Consider the following 15554-nt stretch of genomic DNA (forward strand, 5'->3'; position numbering starts at 1 on the left):
TTACTCATTCTTTTCATGCGTCCAAACCATCCCAATGTTCTTTCATTAACCCTACCTACCTCCCTTTCCACCCCCGTTCTCCTTGCCTCGTTGCTCACTCTATCCAGCCTAGTAACCCCTATCATACTTCTAGACCTCATTTCAAACACATGCAAACTACTCTTATGTTCCATATTTCTGCCCCTTACAGTGCTGTTGGAACAATCACTCCTTCATACAATTTCCTCTCAGCATCCATTCCCAAATGTCTATTTCGCATTACACTTTTTAATCCTCCAAGGCATTTACTCGCTTCTCTCAATCTACATACTATCACCTCCATTGCTCCCTTTCCTGCCACATTCACACCCAAGTACCTAAAACTATCCACTTCCTCCATTCTTTCTCCCTTAATACTCACTTCTAATCTGCTGCCACTTTCTCCCCTTGTACATCTCATTACTTTACATTTACCCACATTTATCTTTAGCTTCCTCCTTTCGCACACCTTCCCAAACTCTGTCACTAACTTCCTCAATCCCTCCTATGATCCTGCTACAAGCGCAGTGTCATCAGCAAGCAATAACTGGCTTACCTCCCACTTTGCCCCATTTTCTTTAATCATCTCCAATCCCCGACCCACTACCCTTGCATTTACTTCTCACACCACCCCATCCTTGTATAAATTGAACAGCCAAGGTGACAGAACACATCCCTGACAAAGTCCCACCTTTACCTCAAACCATTCACTCACTGACCCATTTCCAATTATAACACAAGTTCTGCTACTCTCGTAAAAACTCTTGACTGCCCTTAAAAGCTTTCCTCCTATCTCATATATCTGCAATACTTCCCACAGTGCCTTCCTGTTTACCCTGTCATAAGCCTTTCCAAAATCCATAAAAGCCCAAAAAAACATCCTTACCTTATTCTAAAGCTTTCTCACATCGCTCTTACCACAAAAAATCTGATCCACTCAACCCCTACCTGTCCTAAACCAACACTCTTCCTCACCAATTACTCCCTCTCTTCCTTTCCTAATCCTCTCAATCAAGACCCTCCCATAAGCCTTCCCAACTACACTCAACAAGCTGATCCCTTTGAAACTACTACACTCACACTTGTCCCCCTTTCCCTTGTAAAGTGGAACTATACAGGCACTGCTCCAGTCCTCTGGCACTCTACCCTCTCTTAAACAAACATTAGATAACCTCAACTACCCAGTCTTCCATCACTGTACCTCCCTTTTTGTTAGACATTCTCCATGACACCCATGCAACCCAGGTGCCTTACCTGCCCTCGTCATCTTAACAACTGCCTTCACCTCATCTTTCCTTATTTCTCCTCCATTTTCCCTAACTCATCACTGTCATTTTCTTAGCGCTTACCTCGACATTGATCTTTCCCTCCTTCACATTTAGCAACTCTCTAAAATACTCTACCCATCTTCCTCTTACTGCCTCCTCTTCCATTATCATCTCTCCATCTGCACCTTTTACCTTTTCTTCTCTTTGATTTCTCTTCTCTTCCTGTCTTAATTTCTTTGCAGAACATCTTTTTATTACTTTCAAAATTTTCTGTTGTACTCTAACCTCATTTCACGTCTGCTCTCCTCTTTACCTCCTTTATCTTATGTTTTACTTGTCTTCTCTTTTCTTTGTACCTCTCATATGACTCCCTCGTCCTATTTTGTAACCAATCTGTGAAAGCTCACTTCTTCTCTTCTACAACCTTCTTTGTTTCTTCATCCCACCACTCACTACCCTTCCTTCTATTTCCTCCCATCCTCCTTGTTCCACACACCATCTTTGCACACCTTATGACTCCCTCCTTGAACCATCCCCATTCCTCCTCCACTCCTAGCTCTACTCTATCCTTCACTCCCTCGCACTCCTCTCTCAGTTTCTTCTTGTACTCCTTTTCCCTTTCTTTCTCAATTAAGCAGTTCACTTTAAACACCAAACCCCCACCTCCTGTCCTTTTCCTCTTTCTCCTATCCTCCACTCTCAACTTACCTTCCACCAAAAATTTATTTGATATTCCCCCACTCTCTCCCCTTTGAATATGTATATCCTTAACTCGGTGCCGGTTTAGTATGTGGCCTACCTTTTGGATGTGGCCTATGAATTTTTTTCTCTGGTATAGTGTGTGGCCCAACAATTCAACGCACCAAGGAACGCATCCAGCTCTACAAGTTAGGTTAGGTATTGTTGTTTTAATTTTTTCCTGAGGTAGAACACATTCAAATGGGGGTGGGCCACATACCAAACCAGTTTCAAAAAGGTAGGCCACATACTAAACCAGTTTCAAAAAGGTAGGCCACATACTAAACCAGTTTCAAAAAGGTAGGCCACATACTAAACCAGTTTCAAAAAGGTAGGCCACATACTAAACCAGTTTCAAAAAGGTAGGCCACATACTAAACCAGTTTCAAAAAGGTAGGCCACATACTAAACCAGTTTCAAAAAGGTAGGCCACATACTAAACCGGCACCCTTAACTCTTCCTACTATACTCCTGGTTACCACTATAGTCCATTAATGCTCTATCTACCACCCTTCCATCCACCACCCACTCCCATGTGTACTTATGCTTGACTTTCTTCCTAAACACTGTATTTGCTATCATCAACTCTCTATTGAGACAGTGTGAGATTGCTTCCTAAAGCAACATATGCAATAAATCACAAGCCACAGAGGAGAGGTGAGAGGGTGTCAGACTTAATATTTAGTAGTGAAGAAGAAATTGTAGAGGAAATAGAAGTAGAAAGTCCCCTAGGATGAAGTGATCATGCTACCATTACTTTAACATGCAATACTCAGACTGAAGTAAAAACAAGTACAAAAAAAAAATATTCTTGTACAAGAGAACAGAGTTGAGAAATAAATTGGACATCAAATGGGAGCAATACCTGGGTAAACCAAATATTGAGGAAATGTGGAATCTTTTTAGAATTAAACTCACAGATACTATAAACAAATGTGTGCCAATTAAAGTAGTTAAAGACACATTTTGTCAGAGAAAAAGTACAAATCAGGAACTACCAATGAATAGGAAGCTTTGGTCAAAAATAAGAAAAAAAATGCCTTGGTCACGACTAATACAACTGAAAACCTGTGTAAATACAACTTGTCAGGAATTTCAAGAGGTTGAGAAAGAATACAGGTGTACAACCTGGTGAGGAATGAAACAAGAAAACAGAAAAAATGGGGAACAGTTAATTGAAAGAAAGGCAAAAGAAAATCCAAAATAATTTTGGAAATATGTACAAGTTAACAAATAGAATTGGTATACCAGAACTTCACATGAATTGTGATAGTAGTATGAACAAAACTAAGATGGATAAGGAAAAGGCAGATGTGCTGGCTAATCAGTTCAACAAAGTATTCACAGAGGAACCAGATGGAGATGTGCTAAATCTTCCCTTTAAACATGTGTCTGAAATGGCAAATATGGAGTTCTCGATAGAGAACAATAGAAATGCCATGAAAGAGAATAAATCACCTGGACCAGACGGAATACATCCTAGGATAATGAAGGAAGGAAGGAGAGCAACTGGCAGAACCTCTTAAAATCTTATTTGAAAAGTCATACAACACTGGACAATTATCAATGGACCGGAAAATTGCAACCAGTTGTGACCAGGCAAACTACAGACCAATAAGTTTCAAGTATTGTGCATAAACTAATGGAATCACTAGTCAGTAAGTTATGAAACACTTGAAATCAAATCAACTATCTAGTAACAGGCAATTTGGATTCTTACCAGAATGATCTACACTTCTTCAATTGATAAGGGTATTGGACAGATGGACTCTGATATTAGATGAGAATGCTGCAGTGGACATAATCTACAAATCAGAATGGCATGATGTGGAAAGTGATGTCCCTAAGGGGTCTGTGATGGGACCATTATTGTTCGTCCCTTATATCAATGATTTACCAGAAGTTTTAAAGAGATGGAGGTGAAATATAATTGTATGCAGAGGATACCAAAATTTACAGGCAAATTAAAACCCTGGAGGACATTGCTGTTCGAAAAAAAAAAAAAAATGTAAATTCATGAGCATTGGAAAATGTGCAAGAAACTATGGATATAACATGAATGAAAAGATAACAGGAATAAGTTGAGTATGCAAACAAACCAAGCATGGAGGACACTGAAGCTGTCGAAGGAAGGAGTGCAGCGGAGAGCGACTAAGCAGGTACCAAAACTTAAGAAACTGAACTTTGAGGAGAGATTGAAGAAACTGAAGCTACCCACACTAGCATGTAGACGTGCACGAGGCGATACGATTGAATCACTTAAGATCCTGACAGGAGTCTACGATGAGGACGTATGCAAAGACATTTTGGCACTGTGGGAAAATGGCAGAACCAGAGGACAATGTCCTATGAAAATAGTAAAGACCAAAATTGGATAAAAGGAAGAACCCGTTTTGTATTAGAACAGCAAACAATCGGAATGCAATACCCACGTATGTCACAATCAGTTATTAAATTTGAGAGTTAGATAAAACATGGAACAACCAAGATTTAATGTATAAGTATAGAGCTAAAATTCAACATAAAAATCTAAAAAAAAAAAAAATAATCGCGAAGGTGTGCACTTCTGAAAAAAAAAAAAAATCTGAACCGTCCTGTAAAATTTTATCCTCCTTACTTACCTTTCGGATCCTGTGCAGCAGCCAATGTTGCCTACAAGCAGGCGGTGGATGCTATAGTCGCACTCATAATCCCAGACTGCACATCACACTGTTAGTTCATTGGCGCAAAAAGGCACAACTTAATGTAAATCATCACAGTAACGCAGAAACACTCCATTCACATTCACAACATATACAAAACGACAGCTAGCACAACCTTCGCCTCCACAGCTATAGTCATACTGACGAGCATACTGCTGCTCCATACAACTCTAAATCTATCACCTTGTTGTAGTGCTCAAGATATTCTTATGTTTGTCGAAGATTCAATGTTTGTCATACATTCCCACGGTCAAGCATCACTTCAAACACGTTTGTCAAATATTCCCACGGTCAAACATCAGTACAAACATGTTTGTCAAACATTTCCACGATCAAACATCACTTCAAACACGTTTGACAAACATTCATACGGTCATACATCACTTCATACACGTTTGACAAACCGTTTGACCATTCACACGGTCAAACATCGCTTCAAATACGTTTGACAAACGCGTTCGACAATCAAATACTCCATTCACACGGTCAGACATCGCTTCAAACACGTTTGACAAACGTGTGTTTGACAGCCGCCATTCACACCAGTGCACTTGGAAACAAGCGCTTGCATCAGATTCTAAAATTTGCAAGTTCTTTGTACAAATTATTTTTACATTTTCCATCGAATAAGATCAATTCTGCGTGATGCGACGTGACGTCAGCATCACAGCGCAAGATGATTTTCCGGTCCTTGTGTATCGTCATCGCCCGTAGGCAACTTTTTCCTTGACTTTTGGCTATGAAGACATTTCTGTATTTTGAGGACCAAAAACTCGGAGATAATCAGGAAACTTATATATATATATATATATATATATATATATATATATTATATATATATGTATATGTATATATACATATATATGCAATAAAGACACTAGGAACGTGTGTTCACAAATGCGTAAATAACCACTAAGAAAAAGTAAACTAACGAAGCAGAGCGCTTTCGTATAATTACATCTTCAGTGCTGATACAAAGAAGGAATGATCAGCACTGAAGATGTAATTATACGAAAGCGCTCTGCTTCGTTAGTTTACTTTTTCCTAGTGGTTATTTACGCATATATACATATATATATATATATATTATATATATATATACATATATATACATATATATATATATTATATATATATACATATATATATACACATAGTTATATATACAATGTATATATATGTATACATATACATTATATATATACATATATACATACATATATATATACATATATATATGCATATACATTATGTATATATATACATATACATTATGTATATATTACATATATATATATATATGTATATACATATATATATACATGTGTATATATATATATATATATATATATATATATATATATATATACACACACACACAAAATAGCGTTTTCTATCTACGTCACGAAAATAATGACGTCAATGGAGAGCGAGCGGTGCATTGTGAGATTAATGACGTCTTTCCCAATGTAAGAATATAAAAATTAGTGTTTTTCTTTTCCTTTTTGTAAACTATGCATGAGCAGTTGTATGATTTAGCAGGTGTTACACAGATTATATTTCTGACAACATATTTCCACCGAAATGTAAATATTTCTTGTCCAAATTCACCCGCCTACCGGCTCCGGCGCTTGGCCTTCGAGCCAAAAATTTCATAAATCAATCAATCACCAAATTCAACCTTTTTGGCGCATTTCCTTTACTGCAAAGTATCTACATTAAATACAATGTCTCTATTTGATTCCTTCTTCCCTAAAGAACCTAATATTGAAAATTAATTTACAAAAGTAATTTAAAGATACCAAGTATCAAGATGATATAATGTTAACCATCAAAATTCGCAAACACAATAGCGAATGTACTCGTACCTCCAACCTCCATTTGAATAACAATATGACTTCTGTTGCAGACATCTAGACATCTCTAAGGACATATTCAACAGCATATGACGGAAAGATAATGTTTGGAAATTTGAAAAATTAAATTTTGTAACCATATATCAAAATACCACGAATAATAATGCCAGTCAATATTATCCCATTGTTCATAATCCCTCACACATTCCAGGATGTTGATAGTAATGACTATCATTTACATTATTTTTATTATAAATTCCCAGATAGCAAACGCACATAGATCCAACATCAATTCAATGTTGGCACCAATGTTGGATCTATGCTGGCATATGACATGGGTTCAATGTCATTTTGCTCATCAACATTACATTGAATCAATGTGGATTTCCAACGTTGTTTCAACTTGGAAATTACGTCGATTCAATATTTTTCCCATTCAAATGATGCAGCATTTCCATTCACCAACATAAATTCCACGTGGGTATGACGTTGCACCGACATAATTCAACATAAATCCCTCATTTAGCAGATGTGAATCCCTCATTTTACAGATGTATATCCAACGTATTTCCAACATGAACCCCTCGTTTTGCAGATGCATATCCAACGTATTTCCAACAAGAATCCAACATGAACCAGATGTAAATTCAATCTGTTTTGATGTTCATGGAACAACTCAAAATCCTCATGCAAATTTCATATTGTTCCTTGGAACATTGTGTGAAGGCTACAGCATGCTGTTGGGCTAGGTAACATTAAAACACAAAACTATATGTACCATTTTTCACAAAAATATAACTTTATTGCTCGAAACAGTAAAACATATGAAATTGCATGCACCATAATATACTGTATTGAATGAAGGTTATACAATGTATAAATCTATAAGACCTGAGTATCTGGCCGTTTACATTGAATAAAACTGAATATGACTTCCTGGCAGATTCAGCAGGATTCTGGCAACAAATATTTTGATACAAAAGTATAGAGATTCAGGAAAAGAGAGTAATAACCCGGGTAATATTTGGGGGGCGTTCAATACTAACTGTACATGTAACTACGGTTGGAGTGTAGGTCCAGAAAAATATACTCCTTCAAAAATTGTTATAATTTAGTGGTTATTTTTTTTTGTTTTTGGTTTTTTATCTTGCCATGATCGACAACTGCAATTCAGTGGTTAGTGAAGATACATAGTGTCAACACAAAGGCATTCAAATAGAGAGTCCTGCTGTTTGAAAACTTGGAAAAATTTGGAATGAAAATACTGAATTTACTGTAAAAACCGAAAATATATTCCAGCTTAGAATAATTTGTCTACCATTGCATATCAAAAGTTTAGAGTGGAGTGACTCACAGAATTGCAGCATTTCTGTTATGTTCAACATTCCCGAGTCCCTATTATACTTGTTAATCTAGTCACTGTAAAAATTGGTCCCTTGCAGTTTCTTGAGGTGTGCCATATTGATAATTGACTATGCTCCACAGACCTGCTGCAGCTCATTATTTATGTCAATATGATGACAAACCACAAAGAAACTTTCAAAATCTCTCAGAAGACTACAACTGACAAGAAACTGCTGCATCCAATAATCAACAGAACAAGTGAACTTAACCTGTTTGGTCATTGAAAAAGTCAATCAATGTTGCACAGGACTTGATTGATAGAAAGCACCTTAATTTGTCAATTGCTGCCTACAAATTTGTAGGAAGGAAACATGTTTCAATTTCTAGGCTTTTACATTTATGGGGTGATCACTCTCAGTCCCCATCACTCCCTTAAAACTGCCCTCGGGAGAGCTGTCAACCCCTCCCCATGTTAACAGAATTTCCTTTGCATTTGTCTTACATCAGTGGTTCCCAAACTGTGGGTAAATTACTTCTGAGGGGGGGGGGAGGTAACAAATTTTTGGGGGTAATGGAGGGATGACAAAAAAAATAAAAATAAAATAAAATAAAGAAAACATTGGAGTACCCGGCTTTAGGATTAAGGTTAACTTAGTAGGTATAGTTGTGAAACTGGAAAAAAAAAAAGTTTGGGAACCACTGCCTTAGATGGAGAGTGACAACTCTCCTGAAATCAAACTATGGAGAGTCAAAATATAGCTCTCCAGCAATTTCTAGGGGAAACTGGTAACAATGAATTACATTCTGACTGTTATTTGCATTGGATAATACAAGATTCATCAGGGCAAAGCATTTGGAATAAACATTTCATCAACAGTTCAGTCAAATGTCTATTTATTATGACATGTGTCCATGTTACATCCACAACAAGGTACAAGTTACATACAGAATGCATAATCTTTTGTTCTATGACAAAACATCAGTAACAAGTGATGAGCCTCTTTTTCTGACCTTGAGCAAATTTACTATTGCATAATTTACCCGATTTACAATCACAAGCAAGAATAAAATATTTAGTATCACTGGAAGAAAATGGACAAAGGAAAGATAACTTTCCTGACTGGTGAAGTCCTCATCATAAATTGGATGTATTTTTGTATATCATTCTTAGGGCAAAATCAAGTCATCAGAAAGATTTGGCCTTGAAAAACATTTAAATATCTGTTAACTGAGCCTATTTTGGTATCCATGTTACACCCACAATGTGGACTTTCGACCAGTCTTCGAGAGGTGATCAAAACAAAATGATGACTTGATTTATCTTAACTTGAAAATTTTTGGAAAACTCAGATTACAATTCTACACGTTATGTAACACATTAATACAGTTCAGTGTGGAGTGACCCACATAGAAAATGATCATGGCAACCAACCAGGCTGACAAGTTGCAAGTGAAAGACGCCCTGAGACGGTGGAAGGAACGAGCTAATTGGGAGGAAAATATGCACTTCCAATGTTAAATGTAACAACATTCTGATCAGTATCTAAAATAAATAAATAAACAAGTAAATAACCTTGTAACAGAATATACAAAAAAATCTAACCTAACCTTTCAAAATTTAAACATTTCTTTTCCAAAGATATGCTTTGGATGCCAAGTCAAAACTAATTTTTGAGTGAAGTCAAGTGTGTGTCCTCCGAAACTGGAGACCGAGTCAGATTTCATGCATGCTGTACTGTTCAACATAACCGTTACCCATGCAGTCGACTCCGGGACTGTACAGATAATTCCAAATGGCATTTGAAATGGTGGGCAGGATATGTCCATGTAACTACACTTACTCACTCTATCTGTGCCAAAGTGCTCACTGTTACCATTCTCTACCAAACACGGGAGCATTCTCCAGTTCCCACAGTCTTTTTTCCTGCCTTCCTTTCCTTTTTCTCTTCTTTTCTCTGTCTTTCTTCCTCCCGTTCATGCAATTTAGTGTCTCTTCCTCCAGAACGGTTGCCGGCATGATGCAGCCAATCCTTTATTACTGTCTCCACCTACCTGCGGCAAAAGATGTGGATGTTTCTTTTTTTTTGTATAGCTGAAATAAATGAATACGTGTAGTCCATAATATTTTACCTAAAGGTATTTGCCAACATGACCAAAACATGTTATTTTGCAACTACGGTACATGGACTAGCAATGACTAGGCTGTATACACTGAAAAGGCATGGTAAAATCACCAATAGGATACTGTACAGTAATGTTGTGGTGAATTTAGACCACCAATGCTTGGCCTACGAAATGGCAATTACAGGTAAAAAAAATTTTTTTCGATGTGAGCATTTTGTGCAGTGAGAATATTTTCAAGATTCTGAAGAAGAGAGGGGGAGAGAAGAGAGGGGGAGAAAGGAGAGAGGGGGGAGAAAGGAGAGAGGGGGAGAAAGGAGAGAGGGGGAGAAAGGAGAAAGGGGAGAAGGGAGAGAGGAGAGGGGGAGAGAGAGGAGAGGGGGCGAGAGAAGAGAGGGGGAGAGGACAGGGAGAGGGGGAGGGAGAGGGGGGAGAGAACAGGGAGAGGGGGGAGAGAAGAGGGAGAGAGGGATGAAAGAGAGGGGGAGAGAGGAGAAGGAGAGAAGAGGGGAGAGAGGAGAGAGGGGGAGAGGAGAGAGGGGGAGAGAGGAGAGGAAAGGGGGGAGAGGAGAGAGGGGGAGAGAGGAGAGGGGGAGAGTAGGGGGAGAGGAGAGGGGAGAGTAGGGGGTGAGGAGAAAGGAGAGGAGAGAGAAAAGAGGGGGGAGAGAGAAAAGAGGGGGAGAGAGAAGAGAGGGGAGAGAGAGATGAGAGGGGGGTGGGAAGAGAGGAGGGGGAGGACAGAAGAGAGGAGGGAGAGGGAAGAGGGGGGAGAGAGAGAGGGGGGAGAGAGAGAGGGGAGAGAGGAGAGAGGGGGGAGAGAGAAGAGTCAAGTGGGAGAGAGGGGGAGAGGAGAGGGAAAGAGGAGAGGGGTGAGGGGGAGAGGAGGGGGAGAGGAAAGAGGGAAAGAGGAGAGAGAGGGGAAGGGGAGAGGAGAGACGGGGAGAGATGAGAGAGGGGGAGAGAAGGGAGAGAGATGAGAGAGAAGGGAGAGAGATGAGAGAGAAGGGAGAGAGGAGAGAGAGAGAAGGGAGAGAGGGGAGAAGAGGGAGATAGGGGGTGAGGGGAGGAGAGAGAGGGGGAGAGGAGAGAGGGGGAGAGAGGAGAGAGAGAAGGGAGAGAGGGGAAAGAGGGGGAGATAGGGGGTGAGGAGAGAGAGGGGGAGAGAGGAGAGAGAGAATGGAGAGATAGGGGGTGAGGAGAGAGGGGGAGATAGGGGGTGAGGAGAGAGGGGGAGATAGGGGGTGAGGAGAGAGAGGGGAAGAGGAGAGAGGGGGAGAGAGGAGAGAAGGGGGAGAGAGGAGAGAGGGGGAGAGAGGAGAGAAGGGGGAGAGAGGAGAGAGGGGGAGGGGAGAGAGGGGTTAGGGGAAAGGAGGGAGAGAAGGGGAGGGGAGAGAGGGGTTAGGGGAAAGGAGGGAGAGAGGGGGATGGGAGAGGAGGGAGAGAGGAGGGGAGAGGAGGGGGAGAGGAGGGAGAGAGGGGGAGAGGAGAGGAGGGAGAGAGGGGGAGAGAGGGGGAGGGGAGAGGAGGGAGAGAGGAGAGGGGGAGGTGATAGGAGGGAGAGAAGGGGAGGGGAAAGGAGGGAGAGGAGGGAGAGAGGGGGAGGGGAGAGGAGGAAGAGAGGAGAGAGGGGGAGGGGAGAGGAGGGAGGGGGAGGGGAGAGGAGGGAGGGGAGAGGAGGAAGAGAGGGGGTGGGAAGAGAGGGGGAGGGGAGAGGAGGGAGAGAGGGGGAGGAGAGGGGGAGGGGAGAGGTGAGAGGAGAGAGGGGGAGGGGAGAGGAGAGAGGGGGAGGGGAGAGGAGGGAAAGAAAGGGAGGGGAGAGGAGGGTAAAGTACCGGTAATCCCGGTAACGGCATTGTTTTTTATTGGTAAATCTGGTACTGAAATTAGCGGTATTTGCCGCCTGGCAGCAGCAGCACTAGGCCCCTGCAAGATACTTCAAAGCGTACAAGGCACGATTGCTCAACGTCGACGTGCTGTAATTTGCCTCAAGTCCAGTCAAAACTGCAGGAACAAAAACAAAGTGATCCTTGTCTGTTGTCAGCTTGAATTTAATCACCACCTGTGGCATCCTTTTTCGGATATGTACCTGCCCACTCACTTCACTCGCATGCTTTGACTTTTTGGGATTTTTTTTTTTTTTTTTTTTTTTTTTTTTTTTAATAAATTTTGATTCTAAATCATCCTCTTGTTAGGAGAGGATGAGTCGGGTGTCAGACAGATCCTCATCTGGGTAAGTGGGTTAGAACATCTCTAGTTGTGGCAGAGGTCGGGGTGACGGAGGTTCGAACCCTGCCTCCACCGGCGAGTTAAAGCAAGGGTCTGGTTCATTAAATCCCATTGTCATCTGACTCGTTACTTGTTGATCTATGTCCTACTTTTGTCTGCTTTGTATTTCCTGGGAAGACATTAAATCCTCATGAGACATTGGCTACGCCTAAAGCAAAATATCACGATCTCTCACACATTCTTACGCAATTCCTGTACATTTCCCTTATCTGTTGTTGCACTGGATAATCAACTTATCCAACTTACTGATCATATATATACATACACAGGTGCAAATATATACATAAACTCTTGTAATATACAGTCAGGCATTTGTGACCGTAAATCAATTTACGAGGGCATAAATTTGTGTCATACACAATGATCCGAACACGAATTTACCAAGCAATCCAATGTTTAGTTCAAAGTTTCAACAGTAAGGAATGCACATGTTGTTGCACATGTTACTGTGCTGATGACTCTACACAACAACAATCTAATGCTGCTGCTGCTTCTGGGCTTACTTTGGTTCATGTGCAGAGGTTGCACAAACATCGGGAGTGACTGTGGTTGCTGCAGAAGGGGAGGATACGGTGCTGGGCGAACAACACTGAAGCCTGAAGCCTGAAGCTTGCTTTCAGATTCTGAAGGTTCTTTTTGGTTGACCTGCCAGGGCCCCTTCTCTCTTGGAAGAAGACACTGCGACGGGAGTTCTAGTTCCCGGCGACGCGTCCGGGGGAGAACTTGTGTCCGTAGGAATGTTTATATCCATGGATGTGGTCGTCTCTGGGGACACAGCTGCGGCCGATACCACAGATATGAGAGTCGGTGCTGCTGCTGCTGCTGCAGGGGGTGGGGACGGGGTAGCAGGAAGCGTACTTGCGGTGGTACCCGATGTAGGGTGGTCTGTTAATGTAATGGGGAGTGTGGCTGTCAGAGGAAGTGTGCTTGTGGTGGATGGTGCATCTGTCCTGCGGAATATGGTCAACTTCTTGGTAAGTGTAGACAAGGCCGTCGCAGGCAATACTGATGTGACTGTGGTGGTGGGGAGCGTGACTGTGGCACAAGGAGCAGGAGCAGGAGCTGAGGCAGCGGCTTTGGCAGCACGGTTGTGGTGAATGAGATGGCTCTTGACGAGGAGGAGGTGCCCTGCCGCCAGTGCTGCCATCAGAGACAGTTAGTTCTCCAGCCAAAACTGTTGCAGCAACTATCTTGGCAAATTGTGCAGCATTTTCTCCAGGACACTCCTGATGTGCACCTGAAATAAAGAAAAAAGAGGATAATTTTGGAGTGTCCAAGAGCATAAATCTGCTTTTGTCAAAGGGAAGCTATGCAATTATATACAAATAACAAAAGTCCTTCATCCATTATAAAGAAGTAGCCGAGTCAAAACTGAAATCCATTAATTACATATCAAAACCCATTTAATGCCACTCCCATCTCAGCATCTCATCCTTGTTCCTTGCCACACTGCAAGGGAGGGAAGGGCAATCTATGGCCTGTGGGTCACATGCATGCATGCATGTGTGCGTGCCAAAGGTGTTTTATGCTGCCCGTCAAGAAATTTTTGCCCCTTCCTCCCCCCCCCCTTTCTTAAATTACATTACTTTGTTTTTCTGAGTATCAAGGAAGAAGAGAGGCTGAAGGAAGTGGAGTGGGAGGTATATTGCAAGAAACAAGTAAATGCTTTGGGGGATTAAAAAGTGTAAAGAAGAAATAGACATTTGGCAATGGATGCTAAGAGGAGATTGTATGAAGGCGTGATTGTGCCAACAGCACTGTATGGGGCAGAGAGATGGAACATAAGAGAGGAAGACTTTAAATGTGTTTGAGATGAAATGCTTGAGAAGTATGGTAAGGGTTTCTAGGCTAGACAGAGTGAGAAACGAGGAGGTGAGGAGGAGGAGAACAGGGGTGGAATGGGAGTTGGGAGATAGGGTGGATGAAAGTGTATTGGGATGGTTTGGACACATGGAAAGAATGAGTGATTGAATGATTAGTAAAAGAGGTGTGGAAGGCAGTGATGGAAGGAGTGAACATAAGGGGGTGACCAAAGATGAGATGGATAGATGGGGTAAAAGGGGCGTTGGAAAATAGGGGAATGTCTGTTGAGGAAGGAAGGGAGAAGACAGAAGATAGGGGTGGGTGGAGACTGGTTGTGTATGGATGATGCTGTGATGAATGAAAGGGAGTGGGTGGGGGATGAGGATGAGGGGGAGGGGGGCTAGGGAGTACGTGTGAATGATATTTTGATGCAGCCCAAAGGGATTTCTCCATGTCTTCTCTTTTTCTGCATGATGGGATGGAGAGGGGGGGGGGTCACCATTTAAATGAAGTGGCTTTGCTTGTTGTGGGTGCTGTGTCTTGTTGCATTGCTTCTGACCCCCCAGGGCACAATGGGCGAGATGTAGAGATGACCCGTCATCCAGGAGGATCCATGAAAAGAGGGAGGGAGGGAGGGAGGGGTCGTGAATGGAAGTGGAGTATGTGGAGGGGATGAAATGGGCAGGAGTGGATTTATGTCTGCGACTTTGGCTACATCCCTCATAAAGGGGAAATAGCCCTTGGTATACATGTGTACTTTGTTTTTCAAATAAATGTGTTTCACACAAAGTTTCTATTGTAAAGTATTAACTGGGAATGCAGCAAGAAGCTGTGATTCCATCCTGATGGGGTTTATCCTCGCTGCTCTGTCATGAGAGCAATCGCTCAAATTCCTCCTGCAACCCAACCCAACCCAACACCACGACCACCTTCTCCCCTCCCTCATGCAATGATCACACTGGACCTCTTATGCTTTTCTACAAATGATGGAACTCCTACTCTCCTGGCCATATCATGGTAACCCCTTTCTATGCACACCTTCTGGCAAGACAAGTTGACATTCCCGTAGTTTAGGAATGCTATGTCATTAAAACTTATCTAATCCTCCTCCTGCCACCTCAGCATCCTCCTCCTCCTCCTCGTGGATGAAGGCTCATTCCTGTCCCCGACTATCTTTCCAAAATTAAGTGATTAAGTGGCCCTACTGTGGATGTGCTACGTCTTGCTGCACTACAAGACCTACCTGGGCAGTGCAGGGTGGGATGTCCCTTCTCTCATCCACAAAGAGCCATCATGAGAGTACAACAGAGAAATGAGGGAAAAAAAAACAAAAAAAAAAAGAGAGAGAGAAAATTCATGGACATAATATACGTAAATCACTGGACTTGAAAACCCTCCCCCATATATGGAGAGATGGA

At 41.8% G+C, this 15554-nt stretch overlaps 1 pseudogene; it reads right to left on the reverse strand.

The window, feature by feature from the left end:
* Positions 1-12173: 12173 nt before the first annotated feature.
* Positions 12174-15554, reverse strand: part of LOC143030302 (uncharacterized) — a 55860-nt pseudogene continuing 52479 nt past the window's right edge.

The sequence above is a fragment of the Oratosquilla oratoria genome, chromosome 12 (genome assembly GCF_046742065.1).
Source record: "Oratosquilla oratoria isolate Oo_2021 chromosome 12, ASM4674206v1, whole genome shotgun sequence".
NCBI classification, from domain to species: Eukaryota; Metazoa; Arthropoda; class Malacostraca; order Stomatopoda; family Squillidae; genus Oratosquilla; species Oratosquilla oratoria.